The sequence below is a fragment of the Myiozetetes cayanensis genome, unplaced genomic scaffold (genome assembly GCF_022539395.1).
Source record: "Myiozetetes cayanensis isolate MyiCay16 unplaced genomic scaffold, myiCay2020 scf13, whole genome shotgun sequence".
Classification (NCBI taxonomy): Eukaryota; Metazoa; Chordata; class Aves; order Passeriformes; family Tyrannidae; genus Myiozetetes; species Myiozetetes cayanensis.
Genome location: NW_026086937.1, coordinates 5,740,772 through 5,748,515, shown reverse-complemented (window position 1 = coordinate 5,748,515; position 7,744 = coordinate 5,740,772).

Sequence of the window (7,744 nt, the reverse complement as noted above, 5' to 3'; positions counted from 1 at the left end):
TATTGAACTACTTACATTGCATGGTTTGCTTTCATTCACAGATCCGATTTTCTAGAGGTGGGGGACACAGTAATGCATTTTATCATCAAGTTTAAGTGCCATTTCAAAACATTGGGCAGTGCTCTGAGGGGATCATAAAAGAAAGCTCCTAGAGTGAAGTAGCTGTTGCTGAAGAGCTTTCAAAACAGGAAGAATTTGCTGCTTCTGTATTTTGGATTTTCAAAGCACAGTGCATTGCTTTAGTTCTTGAATGTCAACAAGAGGAAAACCAAAATTATTATATAAAGCCTGCAGAGTGGATGCACATGATCATTAGAGTGTTTAGATTTTCAAAGCAGGGGTTTTTTTTAGGATGCCAATTTGAGAAACTGAATCCTGCAACCTGTTATTGCACAGAGCACTGAAATGGAACAGGGAGAAAGTGAAGCGTGAACAGGGAGGCAGCCAAAGGTGACCTTCAAGAAGCTGGAAAGGACTGAATCACTGGGCAGGGAGCCTCCTTATCAGTGCATTTCTTTATGCTGTACCGGGCACATTTTCAACAGCCTACTGAACAAGACCACCACCAGAAAAACATGGTAAAGAAACACAAAATTACCTGGTTAATAACCATATTTTCTAATTAATCACATACATGCCAGTGGCAACACCGTGAACAGAGCTGGTTTGCTGCACCTTGTTGCAGGCAACCGACCTATTTAATTCTTAAAGGGGAAGAGGAGAAGCAAACACTTCAGTTTGATGCAAAGTCACTTTCTAAGACAAGGGAAAAAGCAGAGACATTATGTAATGACATTATTTTCTGTTTGTTCTACTTTTTCCACAGTGTCATCTGACAGCACAAGAGCAACGCAGAATTTCAGAAAATGAAATACAGGAAGGGCAGACTAATTTATCCATGGATGTTACATTGGGTGAACAAGATATCCCATCAGATATCTGCAATAGTGCCCATATTTCATCTCCTAATTTATTTATCACTTTGGTAAGAATCCACACTGGAATTTTCTAAGGAGCAAGTGCTTCCCTTATTGTACATTTGACTTTTCTCTACTTAAGATTCTCACATGCAAGTGGGATACTTTACAGGGCCATGAAGATATGAAGATGTCTTTGAATTGAAAAATATGACTTTACACCATTTAAAATCTTCTTTTATATCATAAAAGAGGAATAATGTTAATCACCATTAATATTTCTCCCATTTAAAACACATTTCACCTACGAGAAATTCTCTCATCAGTTGGCAAATTGTACAAACCATTTAAGGAGAAAGTGGGAAGACAGAAAAACTGCAGGACTGAGCTCTTCAGGAGGCTTTTTGTCTATTCCTTCAGTGATCAATTAAATGGGCCCTCAGTCATTGCCACAGTAAAAATTACAATACCAGCTGTAGAAAGACAAAATAGTGTTAATTCCCAGGTTTGAGTCCATCTCACTATACATTGCTAGAAATGGCTCTTTCACCAGGGAAATTTTAGCATTTACTATTTTCCCCTATTATCTCTAGAGTGCTGAGCCCACAGCTAGTGTGACTGGTGCATATAAACTTACTGACCACAATTTGTAGATGGATGGAATACATTCTCAATTTCATTTTAGCACAAATCTGGTGAGATGATGAGAATTTACACATAAATTACCTGGTGAATCAGGAAAGAGAAATCCGGATCCCTCTTACGACAAATGACTTGAAGATCCTTGTGGGTCCCTTCCAACTCAGAATATTCTGTTATTCTGTGAAATTTAGGCACGGTGAACTTGTTTTTATGACACTGTTTGCATGCTCATGATGTGCTGCTGACCTCTGTTCGCACTCACCTTTCTGTGGTGTGACAAGACTACCAGGAAATATGTATTGAACGTTTGCCTGATGCTTTAATGGTTCCAGGCTGAAACCCTGGTAGCTTATTAAGCCATCCATAATGTGCTACCACTGAGGAAATCAGAGAGAGAATTTGTCTCTCCCTCGTGCAATGGAGAGGAGGGTTCTTGGAGGTAAACTTGTTTAACTAACAAACTAGACCCAAAAGAATTACAGATGTTTATTTCTGTAAGAAGGCTTGCTGTGGTACTGTATCTCTACACAGTGTGATTTCCTAAAAGCAAGCCTGATCCTGGAATATTCTTCAAATGCTTAAAAACACGCAAACAGATGTGTCTGAATTTATCCTCTCAAAGGATAGCAGTAAGGCAGACAATTTTTGATGGAACATGGGCTCATGTGTGAGTATTAGGGAAAGAGGTCCAAAATGGGGACTCAGCCATTCACAGGCTTCAGGTTTCTTCTTTTCTCCTTGAAAAGCTATGCAGGGCTGCTGCTTTCAGATTAGCACAGCTATTTTGTTTCCATGACTTTGCAAAAGCTTTGTTATTTTTCACTGTGGGAACAGAAGCAAGGAACCGTACTTGCCATTTGTTTGCAGATTTTTGCATAGCAAGTTCTTTCTGCATTATTTCAGCTGTTACTCAAGATTAATCACTGTTAAACCTGAGGGAACTTGAGGGAAATTTCCCCTAGCCTAATGCAATGAAAATGGGCAAAACTGACAGCCTCGAGACACTGCTTTTCTAAGTGCTCACAAAGCAGTTAAGAAATCGAGTTACCATTAAAACCAATAAACTACAAACCCGGAAAACAAGCTTTCTCCTGGTAAAAGACATTTGTTGCTATTGTGCCAACAGCACCATCCTACTTAGGCATTTAATTACTGTGACTTTCAGCTCCATGGGATGTCTACTGGAGTAGTAAGTCTTAAGGCCATAAGTAACCTACAGAGACACCAGAACATCCAGCATTACCCAGTTACAAGTCACAGCCATGCAAGTTTTCATTGTGAGCAGCAGAGCCACTGAAGTTTGCTTGCCCATAACTGATTCAGAGCTTCAACTCAGCTTTGGCAGAGATCTCACTCCCTGGTGGCTTCTGTGCCCAGTGACATGCAAATTCACACTGTGCTCTTCCCCTCCCTGAGGGCACTTCATTGGGATTCTTTACCCAAACACCATCCAGTTTGAAGAAACTTGTTTGACCATAATTTTTACTGTTGCCTGAGAGAAATTTGACTGAATTTAACCAATATTTAAACTCATAGAGATAATTTGAGGGATACAAGATAGACACTGTCAAGTGTAATGGGTCTTTTTTTTCCTCAAGAAGCCAGGCTAAAAACAGTGAAAGCAGGACAGTTCCTTTAGTGTCATGGACAACAATATCCAACATGCACTATTTCATTTTCTCTTGATTTGCTCTCAGCAAAATGTCATCAGTTTGACTGCATCAGTTAGTTGCACAACAAAATGAACACCAACTTCCCAGACAGTGACTCTATAAAGCAAAGTCTCATCCTTTCCAAGATAGCACTCTATGTAAATTACTATTAATATGTACTCCTTTCTAATTATTTGTCACATTAAAAGGTTTTCTACATCTATATAGACAAGAATATTGCTAGCTTTATCATCACTTCCCTGACATAACTGTTATCCAGGCCCATGAAATATACATTTATGCACATTTATGCAGCTTGCAATTTGTGTTGCTGAAACCAGTGCCTCCGTATGTATCTGAATATAAGGACACTGCTTGAAAATTAATCCTCTTGTAATCGAGCTGCTCAAGTGAGCCTCATGCTCTTTGCACAGAGAATTCCCTCTGAACATGGAATGCAGGAGATCCCTCATACCCACAACTTGCTTTGCTCCTCAAGAAGGGAGTCCTCGAAAAGCCATCTGCTATTCATGTGCTCATGGCATGATCAGCGTGCAAGCTCATGTGCACTGATGCTCACTGTGTCACTCTGCTCCTTTTTGGGTTTTCAGGGAACAGATTGGAACCAGAGGCACTGTGGGGTCAGCCCTTGGAGCCTGTGCCAAACTGCTGCTGGTTTGGTGAAGGGGCTGAGCACATCCCTCACACCACGTCACCAGTTCTGAAGGAAAGCGAGGACCAGGAACCCCCCGACTCCAGCTGTTGCTCTTAATCTCTGAGCCAAACAGAATTGTGCAACAAGCAGCAAAAGCTGTCAGCTCTTTCCTGAGACTAACTTTCAGCCAGCCTCAGTTGAAACCAAAGCACAGAGCCACCCCTCTCACGGTGCTGACCTGTGCTGACACCAGCCCTCATCCTGGGTCTCCAAGCCCATCAAAGACTGGGCTAATTGTTCCTTTGTTTTTAAAAGCCAAACCCTGACCCAAACCCCCACCCCAGTGTGGAACAGTGTCTACATTGAAACTGTGAAGCAAGGCACGGACTTGTTACCCCAGCTTATTCCACACTAAAGGAACACGAGCGACTGAACTGCAGCCTGCCAGGTTCTACCTTTTCTCCCTTAAATCCTAACCCTTGCAGTAGACTTAACCACCCACATAGCTCCCCAAAATTCTATGCAGACCTGGAACCCTCCCCTAAATTTAGGGAAGAGCAAAATCCAGTAGAACTGAAATTCTTAAAAAATGCTTTTGCAGGAAAAAAAAAAAAATAAAAAAATCGAAGTTTAAGGCAGGGCCTATCGTGCCACCATCTACTTGTCCTGGCACAGAAGTCTGTGCACCATCCATCCAGCACTGTGTCATGTCTCTATGCTCTGAAACTGCAACCACAGCAATAAAAAACAAGCTACTACCACACTTAAAGTTATATGTAAGTTATATGTGCATGCTGGTATGGACAGATTAAAAGTGTTTGAGATACAAAGAATGCAATGCAGAGGGCAAATTTTCAGTCCTTTTCTGAAAGCCTCGTCTAAGCTCCAGCTTGAAACCTGAGCAGAGACATTATCCAGGATACATTTTCATGAAAATGCGAACACAAATGAAACATCCTGACATCTTCCCTGCAAAACTGCTCTCTTTGTGATGCACAGTCATTCCAAAGATAAAATTCCCATTCAATTTAGAGTTTTCAGTCTGTAAAAATGTGTTTTTCTTGGCTAAAACATTTCACGAGCTTTGTAAGTGAAAATTAATGTGCATGATTCTAAAGAGTAAGCTAGACACAGTTAATTTAACTTTAAAAGAAATTGAAAATAGCACCAAACTTACCAGTCACTGGAAATCCAGAGAATAAAATATATATATATATGTTGTGTTAATTAGATAACATATGCCCTCAGTTTTAACAGAATCCCCTTTCATCACCACCCACTGCAATGTTGTCAAACAGACACCATCTGCATTATCAGCAGGGGAAATGCTATTTGCAAGTTTTCACAGCCCATTAATGGACCCGCTCTGCTCTTGACCTTGACACTTCAGGCCATCCTAAACTTGGCTCCTGTCACTTCAGGATAACACTGGAAATGGCATTCAGTTAAATAAAACCCCACCTGTGTTATCTTTCAGGTGCATTAAGATGTGTCAGATCTTCCCTCTCTGCTTCCCACAAGAGAGCACCTCCTAGAAAACAAGGCTGTCTGACGAAAGGGCTAATTAAGAGCCCAAACTGACACAGCAGAGACATTTACCTTTAAGCACAGCACGTGTTATTCTGTTACCTGGGGGCTCGCTGTCATGTCTGGTAAATACTACAGCATAAATTTTAAACAAAAAGGTGTCAGGGGTACAAAGGGGTTTGGTGCAAACCCTACAGCTCTTTCTGCCTTTCATTCCCTTGCAAGGCTGGGCCAGGGAGACGTGTGGCAAACCAGAAAGCCAAGAGGATGGAAGAGAGGAGTTTAATGTATTGCTTTCAGGGCATTTTGTGATCTAACAGGAAAATGCCTTCTCTCCTCAAACATCAGTTGTTATTTTTACCTGGTAACATACCTATTAATATCCTGCCCCTGACTTATGTTCTCTGTCCTTTAGATTTTTTAAAGACCATAATCAATACTTGGCAGCATTTTAGAATAAGACATGCAGTTTACAAAATAAATTTTTTTACTCATCTCTGCAATGATTTCTGAACTCCTTTTTAAAGCATGTCTTATTTATTGCATTTCAAAGCTGGGTTCTTCTATACAGAGTGCATGTGCAAATGAAAAGCGAGACCAGCAACAAACTCCACAAGCCTATTTCTGAGCTATAGCAAACAAATGCAAGAGTTGAATTGATAGAGTAACTCAGTATTTTCATCCACTTACTTGATTCTCAGCTGGGAGGAAGCAAAAGATTCCAAGTGCCACAAGTGCCTGAGCTTGATCTGGAGGATTGTTCTGTGCTGTGCAAGTTTGAATGTTATGTTAGCTGTCATTAACAGTGTGAATTTTTGCCCTCAAGAATTAGCATGCCAGGGAACAATCTTGGGATTGTGCTGGCCTTGCAGATGGGAGGCAGGCAGATGGGACACAGTTATGCAGTAAATTGAATGGAAGACAGTAATTCTTCATTACAAATTTAGTTGCTTCTGTCAGTTTAAATCACAACTCGCAGTGCACGTTCCCAGCAGCTCCTCAGGGGCACAGTGAGGGAGCACAACTCACCCTGAGAGAAATGCCTGGTTATACTCTGAGCTCCTTGTGGGCAGTTCCTGACCTGGGTGATGGTTCAGCATTGCTGAGTCATGTGGTAGTACTGCTCAGAATATTATTTCATTAACTCACCATCCACAAAAGAACACCAGCTCAGGGAAATACATTCAGCAACCTGGAATAGTGGTGAGAAAACAGTACCAGGCACTGTGTGCATCATCAGAAGTGACACCATCTCAGCATATTCCTGCATCTTTACCTTGGCTCATTAATTGTCCACACTCTTATTTCTTCCTAGAGCAACAGGAGAGTCTCAGCTGCAGCAGGAGAACCTCAGGACAGCAAATACAACAGCTCTGACTTTGAATGATTTTACTGCAGCTCCTCTAAAAATTATTTTTAGACTTATTCAGCCTTCTGAAGAGTGGTTAAATGGGCACTCACTGCCTTGTGCATAGACTGGAAAATATCCACTGTACAGAGACCATTTGATTCTTTCACCACCCTGTTAGATATGGACATGGCCACTGCAATGGAAAAGTTGTCATGGAGATGAGGAGGAAGAAGATGGCAGTAAAATTCTGTCAAGTGACCTGGAAGAACCCAAGGAGAATTTGTCTCTTCCTTTGCATGCATTGGATCCCTGTCCTCTCTTCTCACTGTGTTTTCAGTGAGTATATCTACACACCCATGCTGACACAAGGGTAGATGAGGTGCAACTCTACTGAGCCCAGTTTCCCAATGTCTTAGCCCTGCAAGTCACCTCAATGTCCAAAAGCTTCACAGAAGGGGAGGTAAACCTAGATACAGTCACTGGTCAATCCCTCCTGACTAAACAGGCATACTTAAATTCCTGTAGGACCATGGTCCAAGATAGTAACTAGGCCTAGGGAAGCTCAGCTATGAGCTACACAGCAGCATAACATTTTTACTACTTAGAGGTCAAACATATTGTGTAAATAAATTGTTCAGAAGCCATAAACAGGGGTAAATGCAATCACTATGATGTATGAAATCATATGAGACCAGAGACATATGTCTACAGAAATTCAGCATGAAGTAGTCTCTTTTCTTCTCTATCCCTAATGAATTCAAGCATTTAGAGGACTGTCTCACACATCCATTTGCTGAAACGTATCTGCTAAATCCAAGCTTCTAATACAGCTTTGCCAGGTTCTTCTCCAAATTCTTCAACCACTATCACCAAAAACTCAACTCTCCCTCTCTTAATTCCATTTTCCAGGATGGTGTTAAAGACATTGATTTCCATAGCCTGTTTTATGCTAAATTTAGCTAACAAGAATGCAGCTATGACAGATTTGAGATATCTTGGG